The sequence below is a fragment of the Pelodiscus sinensis genome, chromosome 23 (assembly GCF_049634645.1).
Source record: "Pelodiscus sinensis isolate JC-2024 chromosome 23, ASM4963464v1, whole genome shotgun sequence".
Classification (NCBI taxonomy): Eukaryota; Metazoa; Chordata; order Testudines; family Trionychidae; genus Pelodiscus; species Pelodiscus sinensis.
This window is the reverse complement of record NC_134733.1, coordinates 14,802,037-14,824,603: the sequence shown is the minus strand read 5'-3', so window position 1 is coordinate 14,824,603 and position 22,567 is coordinate 14,802,037. Positions and strand designations below refer to the sequence as shown.

At 49.9% G+C, this 22,567-nt stretch overlaps 1 long non-coding RNA gene across 2 annotated transcripts in view; it reads left to right on the top strand.

Annotated features, from left to right (window-relative positions):
* Nucleotides 1-22,567, top strand: part of LOC102463651 (uncharacterized) — a 46,650-nt gene that overhangs the window by 773 nt on the left and 23,310 nt on the right. The window contains exon 1 of one of the 2 annotated variants that reach the window (XR_012897323.1): nt 3,873-4,124. The exons of the other annotated variant lie outside the window; for it this stretch is intronic. This is a non-coding gene — a long non-coding RNA (uncharacterized LOC102463651). Of the gene's footprint in view, nt 1-3,872; nt 4,125-22,567 lie in introns of those variants that run through there. 2 annotated transcript variants of the gene reach the window in all.

Below are 22,567 nucleotides of genomic sequence, written 5' to 3'. Positions count from 1 at the left end.
ACCATGGCTGACTTCCATGAGCCGGAGCGTTAGCAATGCACCTTCTCTTCAGTGTGTACACAAGGCGCGGGGGCTGACGCAGCGACCTCAGCCCTTGGCTGCTGACCAGCCGGCTGCACAATTTGGCAGGGAGAGCGTGAGAAACCAGGGGGCGACACCCAAGTGTCATCACAGCTGCAAAAACTGCTGAGCATAAAAGCCTAATTACAAAAATATGCGCCCCGAGGCTTTTCCGCGATGGAAACAGAGCCGCATTTACCCTCGCCTGCCAAAAGTGCAATGTAAGTTATTCTCTGCTATGCAGAGTGGGATCTTTTAACTAGACAGGGGGGTCAGTGGAGACAAGGTCTCCATAAAGCAGAGTTGTCATCGCCGAGTGTTGCAGATCTGCGAGATGACGGAGGAACATAACACACCCTATTAAAATTAACAAAGCCCTTTTTCTTCCTCCTTTCCCGCCCCCCTTCCTATTTTTTTTTCCTTCTTGGCTGAAGCTATTTACAAAGCGGCTTTAGAAAACGAGTGTGCACATTAAACGTGGCCAAACACCGCCCTGTCTCTGCCCAGCAATGCTCAAAGGAATACACCACGCCCATTGATAAGTGATATTAAAACGGATGTACACACACAAAACACGGCCTGATTCTTCATTCTGTTGACACCAGTTTTATACTGGTGTAACTCCCTGAGTCAGTGGACTTATATTGATTTGAAACGGGTGTCAAAGTGAAAACCTGGCCAACTGTATGAAGGTGTGTGTGTTTTCTCTTGCACATTTACACACTCACATTTTGAGCCCTGCTTGCACAGTTCTTATGCTTTCCTTTCAAGCAATTGGTCCTGGTTGTCAGACGTTGGAACCGGATGAGACTTGTGTGTTAACCTCTGATCCTGTAAGTCAGGAGCTGTGGTCAGAGTTAAGGTTATGCTTTTGATTCCTGTGGACAGACTTCTAACCAATGCAGTTTGGCTGATTCCGTGTCCAAAGTGCAAGGGTGCTTGTTGGTGGGTAAGTGAGGAGTCTGAGAACACATTTGGTGATGTTTGACTGCTGCAGTGGGCGAAGGAAAGGTACCATCTCTGGCATCTTTCCATAGCCGAGTACTGGGGCAACCTTAACTTGAAGTAAACAGAGATTTTTGTTTGAGGATAAATATAAAATATATATCTTTTTTTCTTTCTCTATCTAATCTAGCTTCCCGATTATCTTTATTGCCATGCTTGTTTAAATGTTTGCTTTTTTTTTTTTTTTTTTTTAAACCAGCCAGCCCAGGAGATGCCATAAATTCAAGAATCACAGCCTGCCACTGGAGCTGTTCTCTCAAAAGCGCATGTTATTCCAATTAAAATCCAGCTGGCTTCTCCGGGGTTCAGTAAATGTGCTTCCCCCGCCCTGATCTCTGCCCCAGTACCACCACTGCCTGCTTCTTGAAAATGACATGCTTAAAAAACAAGTATTTCCCTCCCCTCCCCCCATCCTGCCCCCATGTATTCCTCAATTAAGTCAAACTAAAAACAACGAAGCGAACCTGACAGCAGCAGCATTAATGAGGCTTCCTGTAGGCCACCAGCTGTTTGCCAGGCCATGGATCTAAAGGCAGAAAATGTCTTTGTTTCCAAACACATTCTTTTTTCTGTTTAAAGTGCATTGGAGCTCTGGAGAGAGGGGCTAGATTGACAGGCCTGCAAGACAAAGTTGTCCCTTTCTATACAGAACAGGTAGCAAAGGCAGAGTAGCTTTCCCACCTCAGACCCTACTCCGAAGAAGGTCAAATCTAGGGATGAAAGTTCAGTCTCTAAGATTCCTTCTGGACCTGGCCTCTCTGTTGAGACTGACCATAAGGGAGACAGTTCTGAGCAGCTGACGTGACCTTTCTCAGCACACAGACATGTGTCCCTTGGGAAATGGACTGAGACCATCCACCTCTTCCCTGCAGGCAGCTGAACATTTATCAGATAGCAAGAACCTTTGGTCAAACTCAGACTTCGTGACCTTCCCGCCGGGCAGGGCGCTCTGTCCTATCGCCAGCCCCCGAGACGTCCAGTTCCCTCTTTGGATGGTACAGAGTGGACTTCCACACCCCCCGCCTCCATATCCTTGGGCTTGTTGACCTCCCATAAAACCCAGAGCAAATCAGGATCAGACGGGTGTGTGTCAGTGTCGCGGCTGAGTAGGTGAGGACCAAATTCCAGCCATAAAAGCATATCAGCGTGTTGACGGTGCAAAAGGGCAATTCAAGATACAGGACATGAGTCACCTGTTCGGAGCTTTCCTAAGGAAGCTGTTCTAAATCACATTTTAGTGAGTACACACACAGTCAGGTATACTTGTGCACACACATGTGCGCACATGCACGCGCACACAGGAAAAAAAGCAGCAGACCAGGGATATATCATAGACTCATAGACTTTAAGGTCAGAAGGGACCATTATGATCATCTAGTCTGACCCCCTGCACAGTGCAGGCCACAGAATCTCACCCACCCCTCCCAGAATAATCCTCTCACTTATATCTCAGATATTGAAGCCTTCAAATACTTTGAAGACCCCAAGATGCAGAGAATCCTCCAGCTGTGATCTGTGCCCCATGCTACAGAGGAAGGCGAAAAACCTCCAGGGCTTCTGCCAATCTACCCTGGAGGAAAATTCCTTCCCAACCCCAAATATGGCGATCAGCTAAACCCTGAGCATGTGGGCAAGACTCATCAGCCAGACACCCAGAAAGTTCTCTATAGTAACTCCTATCATCCCTCCATTGACCTATTCCCACTGATAATGAATGGACAATTAGTTACCAAGATCATGTTGGAGAAGCCTTTGAAACCCATCAGTTTGTTTACCAGCTGAGGAAGGGAGATTCTGCTCCTTAGCAGAGCATCTATTGCCACATCCCCATTTCATTTATGTTTACTGTCCAATGACCGGTTTAGTTGCAATCCAATCCAGTCTGCCTGCCAGACAAACAGTGGAGTAGAAGGGCAATGGGAATAACCTCGTCCCATGAAGAGGTAACACATTGTTTGAGTCAGGTCCAATGTTCCCACTAATCTTTTCCATTCATTTGTGGATTTTTTTCCATCCATGTGCAGAATAATTTTTATGTGCACAGAGGCAATGCATGTGCACCACCAGCAAAAACACAAATTTAGCTGGGGGCCCTCTATCTCCTGTGGAATTGCACCAGTGCCCAGCTTACAGGGGACACTGGACAGGTCACATACCCCCAAATGCGTCAGGCCCTGGATTTTTAAAGCCACAGTACCCTTTTACAGCGCTGGCTATGTAAAAACGGCACATTTTTGCACAGGGTCTAGTCCCTGTGTGCATTCAGCACTGAGTGTGCTGATTTTAGTGACCAATATTGGCATTTACTGTTTTTTCACCCTGATGAGCCTTGCAGAGCAGCACAGATTAGCCGGTCGTCTTGGGCATCAGTCACAGATTTGTTTACCAAGTTCTAATCAGCTTTCCCCATGCAAGCCCGCTGGAGGCAAGAGGGTTCATCAGTGTAGCTGAGGACGGTGAAGTAAATGGGGTTGCGCAAGTCCCCAAGGGGGCCTACAGTGGCCTGCAGCACACTGAACCCTGGTGGCTGGGTTTGCGAGGCCGGTGGGTAGAAAAAAAGTCTGTTCTTGTGCAATGCACGAATGTGCTGTCGACATCTCTGCACCTGGGGGCAAACACTGGAAACTTGCGGTGCCATTTTCACCAAATCCCTTTTCAGCGCAGACCCAGCCTGTAAGGGGCCAGGAGGCTCAATTAACAGCCCTACGTAACACAAGGTGTATAATGAAAACTGCCACTTAAAAAACCAAAATCCTAATACAGGGAGTTGCAAACCTTTCTGGTACCTCCTGCAAGGCAGACATGACATTTCCAGGACTGATTTATCCTAGCTTTTTCTCTCCACCTTTATTTCAGGAGTGGCAGGGTTTTCTCTGGTTTACATCCTGATTTGTGGAGAGAAGCCCTCCTTGGGCTTGTGAAACATCTACCCCGTAAGCAAAATTCTTCCTCTCCCTGTAGCTTCTGCCTCTGCCCCCTATTAGCACACAGTGGGAATTAATTATTTTGTGTTCCTCGCTCGACTGCCTTGCCACCCTCCCAGCCTGGATGCAGACGCGGTGAGTAATGAATCAAGGTGGCCTTAGTCCTTTGAAAAATAACTGAAAGAGGAATTTGAGCGGCTGGTGACTGCTCCGGCAGGGAGGGGAGAGGAAGGGGAGTGGAGCGAGCTACCACAGCCAGTCCCATAGTGACCGCTTGCTTTGTGCGGTAGGCGGTCTGCTTCGTGTCTGGGCTGGGCGAGCCAGGCACGCAGCCTTGTGCAGCCGCCCACGCAGCTGGAGAGGCTGAGCCGCTGTCGTGTGTCAACGGAGCGCATCGTCAGCCACCGTCCTCACTGCCCCTCCCCCATGCCCCTCTGGCTCTGCATGGCGCTCGGCTGCCGTTTCTTCACCGTCACTCCTTCGCTCTCAGTCACCCTCCATAGTATGGATGCGCTAGTTATTGGTGATTAGTTATCTGTTGTGTGATCTCATCTTGAGGCACATCCCCCCCAACCCCTATGGCTGACCAAACAAATTCCACACCAGCTACTTCAGATGAAGGCACAAGAAAAGCCACGCTATACGCCCTCTGGTATAAAAGAGGAAGCGTCTTCCTAGCTGCAGGCAGTTAGCAGTCAGCATAAGCCACAGAGCCCTAGGATTTATCCCTCCTATATATTTCTAATGATGAATGTCAAAACCTGGATGATTGCTGCCTTCTTTCTGCTTCTTTCTTTCTGCCCCAGTCTGAGCTGTCTTGGGGACTGATAAAGCACCAGCACTGCAAAGTCCCTTCAAAAGGGGGTGTTTGGCACCCTTAAAAATCAGGCCCTTTGACAACCAGACAAGTGGCCCCTTCTGAAAATGGAAGCCCTGATTTTCCATTGCATGAGGGGGTCTGCCCATGCCGGCTCAGCTGCAGGATCGGGACCTTCGTCTACACCCACTGTGATCGATGGTGTGTTTCAGTTGCCTTCTGGAGAAGTCAAAGTATGAGTCTCCCTTTAATTGCCCTCTAATCTCCCCTTCGCTACAAAAGACATTGCCCAGCCCTGCCTTTCAGCAGGTGTGTTAAAATGAAAATGACAACAGGTTAAACAAATGACTTTTAAAAACAGAACTAAGCTGCTCTAAAAGAAGAGAGAGACTCTTGCTACACTGCTTCCTGCCCATAATCCAGAGCTCCTGCCCCTTGTACATATTAAACTAAAAGCAACTGGAGTCAAAGAACCTTGGCAAACAGAGGGTATGTGAAACGAGGAGTAACGGTAGTTCGGACTAGGAAGCCTAGTCCGAACTACCTAGTCCGTGCCGCGTGTAGCCGCGCGGCATGGAGTCCGCACTAGCGGACATTTAAAAATGGCGGCGCCCGGCTTTATGCAAATGAAGCCCGGGAAATTCAAATCCCGGGCTTCATTTGCAACTCCGGTTGCCTACATTACCACCCTAGTTCGAACTAGGGTGGTAGTGTAGACATACCCAGAGCTCTTTAGGCCTGGCTTATGCAGTGTCCCATGGGAAAAAGAAAGCTCTGGGTTCTTTTTGTCTTAGCCCTTCTTTTATTTTCTGAAGTTAAGCCCTTGGAGTGAATGTATTAGCCAGTATACCGGAAACCTGACTCATTTTCTGACAGCATGAGTTAATTTTTTAAATACAGATACAAGACAGCTTTTGCTTTTCCCTGGGACAAGGAAAATGGCCCACTCTTCAGTTCTATATATCGCCTACTGTTGACCGTCAAAGCCTCCACTCTACTGGCTCTGAGCACTGCCAGGCAGACAATCCACAGCTCAGTAGGCTAAGGCAGTTTACAAAACCCCGCTCACTAAACATGGGGAGTCGTCTCTTGCAAGTGGTTTTTGGCCAGGCCACATCCGAGTATAAAACCCAAGTTTGTCATTGGCAAGAGAAACAAAGATGCTAAAAATAAAAACTGCTCCTTGGAGAAAGGAGCCCATGCCATGTACAGGGAAAGCTAAAATAGTCTTTCTGCTGGCACCTTTTTTAACTTATTACAGTAGGATACTGGAAATCCCGCTCCTTAGCACTTCTAACTCTTTCTGCCTTGCTGTGTGGCCTTTGGCAAATCACTCACAACCTTTGTTTACCCACCTGTAAATTGTGTATAATTCCTACTTCCCCAGGGAAGCTGGGAGGGTTCATTGTTTGGAGAATGCTTTGGGCTCAAGAATTTGTAGGAGCGCAAAGTCATATTCATATACAAATTTGGCATGTGCCTATCACCGAGCTATCCCCCTTTGTCCTATTTGCTGCACTGGTTGTCAGCATTTTGTTCGCGCTGCTTTGCTTTGCTTAATCCATTTTAATTACCTTTGGCTGATTGCTTTTGCCTTTTGTTAAAACATTTCAGATTCCTAATTACATCGCTGTGTTCTCCCCCCACTTGTTGTCGTGACTGGCTTTCATCAGCTTGACGGATTTTCTTCCCGATGCCCCCCTTTACTTGGGAACGACAAAGCACCCTTGAAACCTGATGCTGGGCCATGTTTGTTTGTTTGCTTTTTTGGCGCAGGGACTTAAGTAGGGTTTTACAGTTTCTCCAGGAAAGAGGCCACCCATTTTGTGGTCTGCACTTTGCTAACAGACAATTTAAGGTCAGGGAATAAACAGATGATTTTATCTGTCTCCTGTTGTAAATCAGTGGTTCCTGTGCTTTTGGGGGTCAGCTGCGTCTGCTAACCAGGCTGGAGATTGCCGGAGCAGTCTGTACTCCGCAGAAGAGGCATCAGCACACAGGCTCATCATTAAAGGCCACTTCCAGGAATGTGTGTACAGAGGACCCTCTGTGTGCACAAGGAGGGTCCGTCCCCTCTGCAGTGTTGTAGCCACCCCATCTTAAGCTTGTGCAGAGGGCTCTGCTAAGGGTAGGTAGCAAAGGTGCTGAGAGGGATGCCATGTTGGGTGGGAAATACGCATAGTTCACCCATTGACCTCAGAGATACCCTGGGGGTTTCTTTTCTGAGGCACCCCTTCTGCACAAAGGGATTAAAAACCAATCAGAGTCCCTGGTAGTGCATCTGTATTGGAGCCTACTGTCAGGAAGTGGTGGGGAGGAGGAAGACTGCCAGGGTAGGGCAATCTCCTGCCTCCACCCCTCTGGAAGATGAAGGCTTGGGAGGGTGGTCCAGGGTTCACTCTCTGAGTGGACCATCTGGAGCAGTGATGGGCAACCTGCATCTCATCAGGGTTCTATGTGTGGCCTGTGAGACATTTTGTTTACTGTTGCCAGATTCTGCTGGTTTCCATCTGGGTAGTTTTGGTGGTATCACTAAAGTGACACAAATATAGCAAGGGCATGTGCAGGGAGGTACGTATTGATCGCACACAACGTTGACTGTGAGAGCCATGCATTCCCTCTGCATCCAATCAAAACACGGCTATGGTTCAGTCAGCTCAACCCGCAAATTCTAGGTACGCAAGTGCAGTGAGCAAAACTACCCTGTCCCGAGAAACCTTCTTGGTTATGACAATCTTACAGCCCAGTGCAATGACTAGCTGAAGGTGCCCTTGCTGATCTGAAGGAAGTAGTTCAAACACACTGAAACAGGCAGAGGACAGTAGTTCTCCCCCTTCCCGCCAAACCAGGGAACCGAGGAGCAGACCTCCCTTTGCTTTTGCAGAACAGGGGGAGTTGCATGTCTGTCTGTGCTCTCCACCCTAGGAGTAGCATCGTCCCAAGCCTTCCTCTCCCTTGGCAGCTTTTAACACCAAAGGAGCATTCTGCCACAAAGACCTAGAGGGGAAGCCTGGGGCATCTTCCACACCTCCTGAACAGCAGCATTGCCAACTCTCTCGATTTTCTCACAAGTCTTGTGATATTTGGTGTTTCTCTTAAGGCCTCAGCTCCAGAAGTCATGTTATTTCATAAGACTCTTGGCTTTCACTGAAAAATAAGCAGGTCTCTTAGCCTGAGGGCTGCAGAGGAAGTCTTGAAAACGTGTCCTGAGTTGCACCTTAAAGGCTGACAAATCCAAGAAATACAAAGGACCCAGCTTTTTAAATATCTCTCGATTTTTAAGCTAAGTTAGAAAGCAAATCAGACAATTCCGCATAATTTATTATTTAATCTCGTGATTTTTTTTTTGTAATACATGGGGTTAATTATATCAAAGATTTCCCCTGTGGAGAAGCCCCTTTAGAATGTAAAACAGATGAAACTAACAGAGCAAGAAGGTGGTGGGTGGGCGCGGAGATGACAGCGTAATGAGACTGCGAGGGTAGGTAAATGTATGTGGAAGAGGCGAGTGGCTGTGTTTATACTGGGGGTATTTTTACGTTGTGTGTTTTTAGTGAGTGTACATGAAGCGTTAGTGAACGTGCATGAGGTTTGTATGTGGAGGGCTTGTAAAGGACGCGGCATTGCATGCACAAGTGTATTAGCGTGAGTTGATGTGTGCAGCATGCCACAGCGTGACTGTACAGTGTGTCATGGTATGCGGGGGGGGGGGGTACATGCATGCCAGGGTCTGTGCGTGTCTGTGCCACACTGTGGGGTGGAATGGGGAGTGCGAGTATGCCCCAGTGTGTGCACATGCCATCATGTGTATGTGTGTGCATGGGGTGCATCCATGCCTGCAGGGTCTGTGTGCACATGCTATACTGTGTGGGGGGGGTGCACGAGACGGGTGTATGCATACCAGAGTGTGTGTGTGTGTGTGTGTGTGTGTGTGTATGTGCCATTATCTGCCTTATTGTGTGAATGTGCATGGAGCATGCATGGCACGGTCTGTGGGTGCACATATTCTACAGCGTCTGTGCGCGCGCGCGCGTGTTCCACGTACTCGGCTGTGTAAGCGCGTGTGCATGGGGTGCGCGTGCCACAGCGTGTGGGTGGTGCGTGCGTGCACTGCACGCCCTGCCGCGCGGTAGGAGGCGAGCGTGCGCACGTGCTGGCGGGGAGCGGAGCCGGCGGGATGTGTTGCAAACGCCACACACGCAGCGCCGCCAGCCCTGCGGAGCGAGCAGCGGGGAGCGGCTGCCCCTGGCGCCCTGCAGCGTCCCCGCGGGGGAGCCGGAGGCGCGAGCGCTGAGCCCAGTCCCCCGCCCTTTCCTTCCTCCTGCGGCCGCCGGGCCTGCACAGCGCCAGCCGGCTCGGGCGCGTGGCCCTGCTCAGCCGGCGGCGCGTGCTGCGGCCCGGGGAGCTCCCCCGCCAGGTGCGGAGAGCGCAGGGGCCGGCTTGGCAGGCCAGGGACTGGTTTGCACCGGAGAGCAGCCCTGTACGTTCGTCATCCATTGCACGGGGGGGAGGGGAGCGAGGACATTAATATGCAAATCGCAATTAATCTGATCTTGCTGATCACTGCAGCTGGGGGACGTTGGAAGGGCTCCTGTCGGTGCAGTCTGGTGCCTCTTTCTTGGAGTCTCTCCCCTGTCTGCCCTGCAGCACAGTTCGCCCAGGCGGGTACAGCTTCGCAGACTCTGCCATGTGCGTGTCTAATGCCTCTTTCTACCAGCATCCTTCCTGTTCTTACTAATGATTTTTGTTGTTAATACCCCCCCCCCCAGCTTCTGTGTGCTGAACACCAGCCACATTGGCTGCTATATTTCCTGTGCTCCTGTTTCTATTAAGAATATAAGAACAGCCATACTGAGTCAAAATACAGGACTATGTAGCACTTTAAAGACTAACAAGATGGTTTATTAGATGATGAGCTTTCGTGGGCCAGACCCACTTCCTCAGATCAAATAGTGGAAGAAAATAGTCTCAACCATATATACCAAAGGATACAATTAAAAAAATGAACACATATGAAAAGGATAAATCAAATTTCAGAACAGAAGGGGGATGAGGGAGTCAGACCAACAGTCCATCTAGCTCAGTATCCTGTCTTGCGGTCAGTGGCGAATACCAGATGCCCCAGGGAGGGAACACAACAGGGAATCCTCATGTGATCCCTTCCCTGTCACCCACCTCCAGAGAAACAGAAGCTCGTGACACCATTCCAACCCATCCTGGCTAATAGACATTGATGGACCTATCCTCCATGAATTTATCTAGCTCTTTTTTGAACTCTGTTAAAGTCCTAGCCTTCACCACATCCTTTGGCAAGGAGTTCCACACGTTGACTGTGCGCTGAGTGAAGAAAAACTTCCTTTTGTTTGTTTTAAACCTACCTATGAATTTCACTGTAAAGAGATGAAACCCGTTCCATTTGGTGCAACCTGGGTAGGCAAGACCCAGTTATCAGAAAATGGACAGGCCTTAGAGACAGCTCTGACCAGTGTGTGAGCGGGGAAGGATTCCGCATGGCCAATTCTAAAACTTCTGGGTAATTCAGTGGCACTTCTGCCTATTTCAAAGGTTCTTCTGAGCCATGAGCCACCTCCATTTCCTCAATGTGTCGGTGGCAATGAACTTTACACTCTTTGGACTTAGTTCTCCACCTTCACTCCTGACTGTCACCAGACAGCACCTCAACTCATGCACAACCTGCTCTTCCAGTCCGGGCTCGCCAGCAGATCTGCCAATGCACTTCTTTTATCCTTGACCTGCAGCATCAGGCCTGTGTCATTCTGTAAACTTCTGCTGTTTCACCACTGTCTGGACCTGTTGCCTTCCTATTCCATTCCTGCTCCCGTCTCGCAGTTCTGCATCTGCACTGGCCTGCCATATTGTCTGCCATTCCAGTACTGGGCTTCTGCACAGTAGGGAAACTCAGTGGGCCACAGGTCTCAGAGGGGTGGCCGTGTTAGTCTGTATCTGTAAAAACAACAAGGAGTCCTGGGTTTTCTTGGATCAAAATCACTTTGTCAGATGCATGGAGTGGGAATCACAGAGGTAGGGAGACACACGCACTCAGGCTACTTCTACACGATGAGTTTTCTCTGCAAAAAGTATGCTAATGAGGGACTCATTTGCATGAATCACAATCTCATTTGTGTATTTTCTGCCGATCCGTTTTTGCGCAAAAACAAGTAGTGTGGAAGTTTTCTTTTTGCACAAAAAATCCTTTTTCCATAAGATCAGTGGGGCATAAGGATCTTGCAGCAAAATGGGTTTTGCGCAAAAAGAAAACATCTGCTTGTTTTTGCACAAAAACCCCAGCGCTAAAACGGATCAGCAGAAAATATGCAAATGAGATTGTGACTCATGCAAATGAGTCCCTCGTTAGCATATTTTTTGCCAAGAAAACTTGTGTAGACGTAGCCTCTCTCTCTTGTCTGTTAGGAGGGTGAAACCACCAAACGAATTGTCACCTGTGTCCAACCATAGGTTTTCCACTTATCTCTTCGGTGATGGAAATGAAGGGGACAAAACATTTCTGCCCCTGACTTAAAGAAGAACACTTCTGCCCTTGACTTAACGATCCGTTGACAGGAAAGATCGAGTAGACAAATCTAACTTCTGGAACCTCTCCAACTTGAATTCACAGGAACCCAAGCATCTGAGCGCTGGAAAAGCAGCAACAGGAAACGAGGCCAGGAGGCAGGGGGGAGAGTTTAGGAGCTGCTGAGAGGGCTGCAGTGTTTTACATTCCCAGAACTCAGCAGGCAAGCAGCTGTCTGGGCTTAATCCTTTCCCAGCTTCTCTCCTGGGCCGTGCTTCTGTTACGCTCCATGTGGCCTATATTGCCGACAGAGCCCTCCCCCCCAGTAGACTCCCTTGTTGGTCAGACACAGGGAGCCACTGACGTGGTTAAATGCCCCAAGATCTGTGCAGTAGCACTGGAAAGGAGGAGGGGAGTTTGCTCACCACAAAACCCAAGCAAAGCAACTCAGGCCATTATTGGACTCCCCAGCCCCTGACTGGACTCACTGTGGAGGTGGCGTTCACAGAACAGAAAGGAAGGACCCTAATAGATGGCATTGCTGCTCCATAATCAAAAGGGAAGCCTGACTTGCTGAGCCAGTGGGAACTGTGCTAAGCTGTTCTCAGCTGGAAGTTGCCATTACCTCCATCCTATTTTTCTTCCCTCTTGGCCCAATTACGGAATCTACTGGCCAGGCACCCTAAGTCGACTTGGGCAATTAGCAGATGTCTCTCCAGGCCTAAATGGAATTCGTGCATCACAGCGGCTGTGTCAAAGGAAGCTTAGAACAAGTCGTTCTATCTAAAAGCCCATGGGCCTGGTCCAGCCTGAAGGATATCCCGCTGGAATGGGTCAGGAACTCTTGAGCTGCCCTCCCTGGAGGAGATCCTTTTAGGTCAGGGTTGAGACCTCTTAGCAAGGCAGAGTGGGGGAAGCTGTGCACCAACAGAACTTATTCTGTGTGGATAAACAGAGGCTGGTCTGACACCAGCGTGATCCGCAGGAACCCCTCTTGTAGACACTACCTTGGCATCCACAGGTTACCACTGATCTCTGGAATGGAGCCAGCTCAAGCAAATCTCTGCTGGCTGGTGGCTACCTATTGAAGTCTGAGTAGAAAAAGCCCAATTTTCCTTCCTTGTCTCCCCCCCCCCCCGCCCCAACTTTGTCAGTAGCCCATCATAGAACATAGCCCCGCCCTTTTCGGTGGTCACATTCCATCGATATTTTGTAGGAGCCTCCAACTGCTCCACTCAAAATTTGAAAGGTAAGACCGGTTGAAAACGAACACACCCCCATGCCCCAGAGCTAGGAGTTGGGGGCAGGAGATGAGAGGAGGGTGGCTGGGTGGTTAGGAAAAATCTCCTGCTGGCCTCTTTAAAGGTGTGCTATTTGTTCAAGGCTGTCCAAACATTTGCAGAGCGCCGGCAGCCCCGGAATGTGCTCCGCCGAGAGCACAGGCAGCGTGGCCTAGGCGTGGGAAAGCTCTGCTCTCCTCAACCTTTACAGGCTTGTTCCCCCTCAGGCGGTGATTCAATAAAACCAGCGCCAGAGATTTATTGAGCTGATAATGACAGCTTCAGTCAGCAGGCAGACACCGGCGAGGCTGGGAGAGAGACTCCGAGAGAGGAAAGAAACATTAATGCTTAGCCTGTACATTACACAGGGCCTTGGTTTAATAGGGTTTTAGTGGGGGGGAGGGAGGGAATCGTTAAAAAAAATAATACTGGTGCGCTCCTGTTTCATTCCCGAGGTGCCTAAGACCTGTGGCCCTCTTTCCTGGGGTAATTAGCCCTGCCATGCCAAAGAGAGAGTGTGCCTCACAGGTGTGCAACAATAGCCCCAGTGTGAGAAGAACCAACCCACTTCCTAAAGGGCTGACTCCCAGAGGTGCTGGGCACCAGAGCTCCCATTGACTTGTAACAGATAAGACAGCATGGGCCAATGGATAGGGCGCTGCACTGAGAATCAAGAGACCTGACTACTATTCCTGCCTCTGCCCTTGGCCTGCTAGAAGACCTTCCCCTCTCTGACCTTTCCCCTTATTATTCTGGTTGCAAGTGTCAAGGGGCAGATCTCTTATGTGATCTGTGTACAGCACTTTGCACATCTCAGCCTGCATCTCTAGGTACTATTGCAGTACAGGTACGTGCTCAGCCGTGCTGAAACGTCTGCCCTGTACACCTCTACTACAGCTCATTTATCCCCAGAGTTACCCCGGAAGTCCTCCTGAAAACCCACTTGGAGCTAGGAGCTTGGTTTTGGAACCTGGTGAATTAATGCTGCCAGGTGTGACCAAAGGCTTGAAGGGCTCCAGTGCAGTGTTCCCTGTAAGCTGTGCACTTGTGTGGCCACTCAGGAGAGATTCCAACGCTGCCCAGCTGATTGTAAGATCCACACAGCTAGGTTTTGTGTGTCTGGTGATGGTACACATTTGCACATGCCTCAGCGCACACCAAAATTATTCCGCACATGAATGGAAAAGTTTATAGGGAACGTTGCTCCAGTCTGAAGTGAGACATCCGGGGAGCCACTAACCTTTGTGGTATGATTATGGGGGGCATTTTAGAGAGCAGGGACCTAGCTGGCTCACTATGGCTGGGTCGAAAGTGAGTAGAATGCATCCAGGGGGAGGAGGAGGAAGACCTTGGGCAGCTGTTGGCTGGGAGAGGTTGTGAATAGCATGTGGCACCCTAGAGCAGTGGTGCGCAAACCATGGGTCGCGACCCTCAAGGGGGTCGTGGATGTGTCCCTGGGGAGTCGCTGCACCATGCGTCTGCCAATGGCCGGGCCCAGCTGTGGGAGTCGCGGTTCAAAAAAGGTTGCGCAACCCTGCCATACAGGACATGCCCCAGGACTCTAAGGCTGGTCTTATGTAGCGCTCCAGTGTCTAGAGATGGGGAGGAATGACCAGTGAGAGATCACTGCAGCCGGAACTATCGCTTAGCCGGCTGGCCATGGACAGGATGGCCACAGTCACATGACAACTAGGCATTGGTTTCCCCTTCCGAGCATTCATGATTGTTTCTTAGATAAAATACCAGGAAATACATAGCAGGGAAGAAGCCTGGGTAAGCCAGGGACAAGGTGGCCTAGAAGCCCTAATAAAACTCAGTGTCTTTGCATCTCTGAACATCCCATAACCCTTTATGGCCTTGGCACCATCTACTTTATTGTATCAAACCTGAGCTATTTATCTTCACTTTGGAGGCCCTTCCCAACCTGACCCCACCCTATCTATCCTCTCATTCCCAGTTGAGAGTTTGATGCCTGCCTCTGATCGGCTCAAGGTGCCAGCCTCCATGCAGGACCCTATACTGCCCCTCCCACTTGGGAGGAGCTCCCCATAAACATCACTTTTCCTCTTTCAGGCCCATCCTCACGCTTCTGCTCTGCCGCAGTGCCCACAACAGTCTTGACATTAGTTATTCTGTTGGTGCGTGGAACCGATGGCATTTCATGCTGACTTGTGTTCTCTGAGGCTACGTCTACACTGCAGGCTTCTTGCACAAGAAGCCTTTTGTGCAAGAGTTTGAGCACAAAATCTTCTTGCGCAAGAGCACGTCCAGACCTCAAAGCGCATCGCAAAAGAGATGTGCTTTTGCACAAGAGAGTGTCCACACTTGCGCACCTGTGCTTTTTCTCATAGGAGCATCTACAAAAAAGCTCTGATGGCCATTAACAGAATGGCCATCAGAGCACCCGTGCTTTTTCTCATAGGAGCATCTACACTTGCCTTTTTGCGCAATAGCTGTAGCGCAAAAGGGAGTTATGCATCATAGAAGGAAGTTTCCCTACACGGGCAAGCCCTCTGTTCTGCCGTTTTACTGCTGATTTACTTGCGCAAAAGCACATTTGAGGTGTGGACGCTCCTCGGGTTTTTGCGCAAAACACCTAGCAATGTAGAGGTAGCCTCTGTTTGTACGCTCCCCTCGGGCAGTCCCTTACCCATTCATTGGCTTTTGTCTTATGTTGCAGGGTGGTCAGAGTTTTTGTTCTGTGTTGGCTCGGCACTGAACACATTGGGGTTCGGGGTGCCTCGACGTTAACCACCAGTGTATTTGAGAGTTTCAGCAGCTCCATTTGAGTAATGGGAAACCTGGGAGATCTTTTGCCCACGAAGACACAGTGGCTGTGTCTAGACTGGCAAGTTTTTCTGCAAAAGCAGCTGCTTTTGCAGAAGAACTTGCCAGCTGTCTACACTGACCGCTTGAATTTCCACAAGAACACTGATTTCCTACTGTCTGAAATCAGTGCTTCTTGTGGAAATACTATGCTGCTCCCATTCGGGCAAAAGTCCCTTTTGCGCAAAGCTTTTGCGCAAAAGGGCCATTGTAGACAGGTCAGATTTGTTTTGCGCAAAAGCGCTTCTAGATTGGCATGGACGCTTTTCTGCAAAAAGTGCTTTTGCTGAAAAGCGTCCGTGCCAATCTAGACGCTCTTTTGCGCAAATGCTTTTAACAAAAAACTTTTCCGTTAAAAGCATTTGCAGAAAATCATGCCAGTCTAGACGTAGCCAGTGAATCAGTGAATCAAACCCAAGAACCCTAACTCCCACTTTTAGGCTTTTTTGGCACCAGTGTCTATGCAGGGGAATGCCAGCTTTAGTGTGTGTGCATGTGCATGTTTGTTTACGGTAAATACATGAGACAGAGGTGTGGAAATGTGACATTTCGAATTCCACACTTGGTGTGATTCTTACCTGGTTTGACCAGGCTCTAGGGTATCTAATGTGGCCAGCTCACATAGCTTCTTTCATTTAATTATTACTATCTGGGTTCTCTTGGCTTTTCTAAGGTTTGGAGCCAGGGAGCTGACTTCCTTATGTGAGTGCAAAATATTGTTTCTCAAGCAATAGCACACTGTGGTGCAGGAGGGGATGTGTCTGGGTGATCAAAGCCTCAGGCCTGGAGGATGGAGAATATTTCTCAAGCAGCATGTTCAAATCCCAACAGGGTCTAGCCCAGGAGTGGGCAATAAGCCGCCTACGAGCCAGACACAGTTTGCCAGTGTTAGCCCTTGGCAGGCTGCCAGCCCTTGATTTACCTGTGTGTCCACGGGTACAGCTGCTTGCAGCTCCTGTTGGTCACCTGTCACCATTCCTGGCCAATGGGAGCTGCAGGAAGTGGCGCGAACCTGGTGACTCACAGGCAAATAAAGCGCCAGCAGCTCGGCAGAGCTAACCTTATTGCCCGCCCCCAAGTCTTTTTGTGCTGTCTAGAGAGCGAAATGGAGTTTTGTGGGTGTTTCAGACCAAACCTTCACTCTGCATGGACATTACAAGACATTGCTAGATTTAAGTCCTGCCTTGAGTGCAGGGGATTGGACTAGATGACCTCTCGAGGTCCCTTCCAGTCTTTTGATACTGTGATTAATGTTTCAATGGGTCTTTTCACTCACGCTGGCAGCTGGGAGCAATGACTAACGTCAGTGTTCCCTGTAAGTGGTGTGTTTGTGCAGCCCTTAGGGAGAGATTCAGATGCCACCCAGCTCATTAGCAGAGTGCCCACTGCTAAGGTTTTTGTTTCTTTTGATGGTGCACGTTCTCTCGTGCCTTGGTGCACATACCAAAAATTTATTCTGCACATGGATAGAAAAAATCCTCACCTGGATGGAAGAGATTAGAGGGAACATTGACTAATGTGGAAAGTTTCAAACAGCAGAAATACAGCCCTTCTTTGGGCAGGTGTAATTTGCATCAGAACTTAAACTTGAGCATTTTGGGGTCCTTCTCTATTTTATTGATTTGCAGCTTGTAAAAGCTGGGACCTGGATTTTGTGGATGCAAATAATGTTCTTAGGCCTTGTGGGCATTTTGTTTCTAGGTTTTTTTCTTTTAAAAAGAGGGTATTTTTAGCAAATATATGAAAAGCACCCAAACTGATCATTGTTGGAGCACTTACCCCTGTCATTCCAGATGTGCAAATGCCTGGCCATCCGCCCAATTTCGCCAGGCAGTCTGAAATTAACCAGCAACAGCAGCAGGGTAACAGCTGGTGAGACAAAAACCAGGAGCTAGGTGAAAACTCTGAGGGAAGAGGCTGGGGGTGGATTTCAGCTTTAGTTGCTACGCATTTGAGGGAGTGTTGTCTGGTAAGGAAACTGGGAAGCTGAATTACTGGATTCTGTTCCCAGCCCCACCACTGAGTTGCTATGCGACCTTATTTGTCATGCGTCCTCTTTGTGTGTGTTTCTTCCTGAACAAAAATGACTATGAGTTCGTATTCTAAATGCCGTGTGAGCCTAAATCCATAATCCGGTCTTGTATTGCAACCGCAGTCATTGCAGGCCTCAGGAACGCAGGAAACCAATTATGTCAGTAGGTGAGAGAGACACATGGGCATCCTAGTGGAGACACAACAAGGACAATGAAGAGGGATGTATTCTATAGAAAGATGGTATATTATTAAACACTGCCTCACCCTAAGGAAGTGGGGGGGGGTTAAGTCACTGGGAATTTGTGCAGTAGGAGGAGGAATACATTCATTTAGTTCAAAAGACTGGCAACAGCCATGGGACAGGTTCTTTTAGGAGACTGGCAATGGGCGTGTGTGAACAGATCTACACTACGGGGGCAATGGTGACCTAACTTATGCAACTTCAGCTATGTGAATACTGTAGCTGGAGTCGACATACCTTAGGTCGATTTGCCGCAGGGTCTCCACTGGGGGAGGAGTGTTGACGGGAGAAATTCTAAGGCCACAGGCGACTGGTGCAGAAGTATCTGGGGAGCTGCTGGCCGCTTGACCACTCGGAGAAGGGCCAGAACAATCCCCTTTGCCACAGACCCTACCTCTCTCTGCCCTCCCCCCACCTCTTCCCCCAACCAAAGTGGCTCGAGGAATAGCAGAGCCAGGGAGCCCCTGCTGGTGCCAGGGTTCATCCGCCTGCCCCCCCACCCCACTCACTGGTAATCAGAGCAAGGGGGCCCCAGCTGCTTTGTCGTCTCCTCCCCCCCCCCCCCCCCCGGGTGTGTTGCTCTGCTCTTTCCAGGAAGCGTGGGGGGGGTGTCTTGCCCCCTCGCCTGGAGCAGTGTGGCGGGGAGAGTAAAGCAACTGGGGTCCCCTTACTCTGTGTGGGAGGGTGTGGACCCCTGCTGCCAGCACTGGCCCTCCAGCCCCACTGGTCCTCCTGCCAGCTGCTGACCGGCTTCTCCCGCCCACATGTTAGAGGAGCACATGACTCCTCCTTCCCCCTCCACTCCCATCGACTTCCCTTATTCTATTCTGGTGGTGTACCAGAGTCGAGGAGAGACCGACTGGCGACCAGTTTAACAGGTCTTCACTAGACCTTCTAAACCCCTGGGGGATTGATCACCACAGTGGAAATCCCCCTCCCCCTCATGTGCCTTATGTATTGTTCCAATATGTGCCCTATGTATTGTTCCAGTCACATGTAGGGCTCTTAATGAGAGATAAAGAGTGCCATTGTACTAGGAGCTGCACATAACAATAGTTCTTGCCTGACTCTTTCTCCTTTCTCTACCCTGCTTTGAGCAGACGGAGGGCCTATGTTATTCAAACTGGTCCCTGGTCCCAAGTGCTACCCCCAGCCATTTAAAAGGAAAATCCAGGGTGGCTCTTTCAGTCTGATCATCTGTGACTCCATGGCCCTGAGGCACCCGCCTGGGGATGAGTTGTGTGCCTGTGTGGAAAGCTGGAGAAAACGGGGTTCCAACATGCGAACGGAACCCCACTGCAGAGAATGGGCAGGGATGGGTGGCTCAGAGCATGAGCTCTGAGCCCTGCCGGCTTTGACAGGGCAGCAGAGGCAGCCAAGCAGGGCTCGTGTTAGGCAGGTTCCTGTGTCAAAGGCGTTCCAGGGGTGGATTTATCCCACAGTTCAGCAAAGGAAGGCCACTGGACCAGCAGGGTGCCTTCCCTCCTGCCTCCCCTGCCAGACAATAGACCAGCAGTTGGGAACCTATGGCCCAGAGGCCGGATGTGGTCCCCAGCTTGTCTGGATTTGGCTTCCAAGGCTTGGAGCTCCAGAGCATCGGGGAGCTGGGCTGGCACTTCAGACTTACACCTGCACCCCCACTCCCTCTCTGCTCCTGCACCCTACCTCCCACCCACCTTTCCTACCCCCGGCCTGCTCCTGCACCCTACCACCCTCCCAGGCCTACCAACTCCCAATTCACTCCTTCACCCTCCCTCCTGCCCAGCCTCCACTTCCCACTAGTCCCTTCCCTCAATTTTGGCCCCACCCCAGAGTGTAAGGGAGGCCCATAAAATCTACTAGCCTGGCCTCCCTAGGCTCTGATGTGCAAGGGGAATGTGGGGAGTGTCTTTCTCCTTCTTTGGGTAGTGTCCCCATGGGTGCTCCACTCTAGGTGTCAGGCTCATCCTGGCGCCGCAAATCGGAGACTCATCAGCCATGGTTCAGCCAGACCGCGCGTGCGAGGCAGCGGCACATGCTCTTCGCGCTGTTTGTGAGTCTGCGCGCAGTCCGGCTCCTGCCAGTTCCTCCTAACCGTTCATGGTAGTAGGTGGAGCAAACTCCTTCTCCTCAGTCTGACTGGAAAAACCTGTAAAAGTTGTAGATAGTTAGCCGAAAGTTTGTAGTTATAGTTTTAGTCTGTAGTTTAGAGTTCATCTTTTCTAGTTCTTGATTAAAAAAAATTCTCATATTTGTTTATACCTATATTCTTTTTACTTAATCAGTATATAGATATAGTCGTCTACTGAACTTTTAGCTTACTTAAAAAATCTCCGACATGCCGGGGTCTCCCGGTTTCAAGAAGTGCGCAGCATGCCACGATGCGATGCCAGCATCAGACAGACACTCAACCTGCATAAAGTGCTTGGGAGAGGATCATATCCCTCAGAAATGCCTGCACTGTTCTAAGTTGATGGCCCAGGCCAGGCACGACCACGAGATGCGACTTAAAGTGCTCTTATTCAGTAAGGCGTTGCAGCCTGCTGATACCAAGCCGCCCAGACCTCCAACGTCCTCAGGAGCATCATCGGGCAAGAAGTCACCCACTCCCCCGACACTCATCCTCCTCTCAGAAAACTGTGGGTGATAAGCTAGATACCTCAGGATCAACCATAGTCCAATATGCTGAAAGGCACAAAACAAGCCGCAGCATGTCAGAGCTGAGTCCGACCCTTCATAGGGAATTGGCTCTGATACCAGTCACCATTCCAAGGCCTGACTCCGCCCCGGCACCGACAAAACAAAAGCCGGTGGCACCGACCACTAAGGCACCGTCGGGACTGGTCTCAGCACCGACACCTGCAGTCACAGCAGCACCAAGCCCAACGGCCCCGGGCACTATGGCACCATCCTCGGCACTGTCCCCGAGCGGCTCATCTATAGCGAGCTCAGCACCGATCGTCACAACGGCACCGAGTACAATGGCACTGGGCTCACTTGAGTTATTGGCGCCGCACACAACAGCACCTCCCCTGCTTGCATCGTCGGCACGGCTACAGCATACATCGCAGCCCGGCAGACACCCTTCCCTGGTGCTGGGGAAAGCCAAACACAAATCCAGAAGGATAATAACGCCTTCTCCAAGCCCAAAACCAGCTGTCTTCTCTCTACAACCGCAGTCACCAGCCTCTGTTTTCTCAGTGCCACTACAGCATGAAAGCTGCACCACGTTTACTACCCAACAACACAGACGTTCCCCACAGTATTCACCATCACCACAACAGTACCACAGGCACTCACATTCCCCATTGTACACGAGAGGCAGATTTCAATCTCCTAGATCACCCACACGATCTTCTTCGTGCTCCAGATACCGCTACGGGGCTAAAAGGAGGTGCTCGCTGGACTATTCCCCAAGAGGGTATTACCATGACCGATACCATCAACATCGAGACTACCGCTACCGGCACCGCTGTTCTTCAAGCCATTCTTCTTCGAGGTCTCCGCAACACTACCGATGGCAGTCACATAGCAGTGTGAGATTACCAACACCTCCTCGACCACCTACACCTTCCGGAGATGTTCCTCTGCCAGCATGACAACCAGACCCAGTAGAACCACTGGCATTGGAGCATACACAGTCCCAAGTGCAGTCTCCGACTGACCAATCTTCTTCCTCACCGGATGATGCAGTTTTTCCTGGTGACTCTTCTCCCACAGATGACATCCATCAATTCCATGACATTTTTAAGAGAGTAGCAGAGTCGCAAGAAGTGCAACTGAGTGAGGTTCAGCAGAAACAACACCACTTCCTGAAAAATCTTCAACCATCACAAAAATCCAAAATGGCATTATCATTAGACGACGCAATTCTAGAAATTGTGAATGAGATTTGGCAGACACCAGCTTCCTCTCAGCCCACACATAAGAAAGCAGACAAGGAATATTTTATTCCCTCGAAAGGGATGGAATTTTTATTCACGCACCTACAACCGAATTCTTTGGTTGTTGGTGCAGCTCAACAAAAAGCCAAGACGCCGCAATATAGAAACGCAGCTTCCGATAAAGAGGCTAAAAGGTTAGACCTCTACGGAAGGAAGGTTTATTCATCCGCCACACTAACCCTGAGGATGGTGAACTATGCCGCTTCTCCTCTCTAATCACAACTTTGATAGTTATACAAAGTTAGTGACACTTTTGGAAAACTTACCTGAGGATAAGTGGCAGACTTTGAAATCAGTAGTCCAAGAGGGCTACACAGCCTCAAGGGCAACCTTACAAATTTCCCTGGACAATGCGGACACAGCGGCTCATACCACAGCAACATCTGTGGTAATGCGAAGATCGTCTTGGCTCTAGTTGGCTTCAGTGCCTAAGGAACTGCAGGCCAAAGTGGAGGACTTGCCCTTCGACAGGCAGAGTCTTTTTGCCAAAAGGATTGATCAAGTTCTCCACTCAGGCAAGGACTCGAGGACAAATTTGAGAACTTTAAGCATGTACGCGCCACCGTACTGCCGCAAGCATTACACGCCGTACTACAAGCAGAGTCTTATACTCCGCACCCAGATACAGGCAGTATGATGCACAACAGTGCAGTAAACCACGCCAACAGAAATGCCACCCTCAAACGGGTAGGATGTCCAGTCCTCAAAATAACAGGCAGCCAGTTTGACTGTCTGGTCAAGGGACTGCAGACCATTCCCCAGAATCACAGAAGCTATTTCACCATCATCTAAGACCGTAACAAGTCAGGTGGTTTGCCATGACCACCAACCGTTGAGTCCAGGAACTAATAACATCTGGCTATACAATACCACTTCTTTCTCTTCCTCCTACCTCCCCCCTATCCCCGTCCCTCTTCAGGGACCC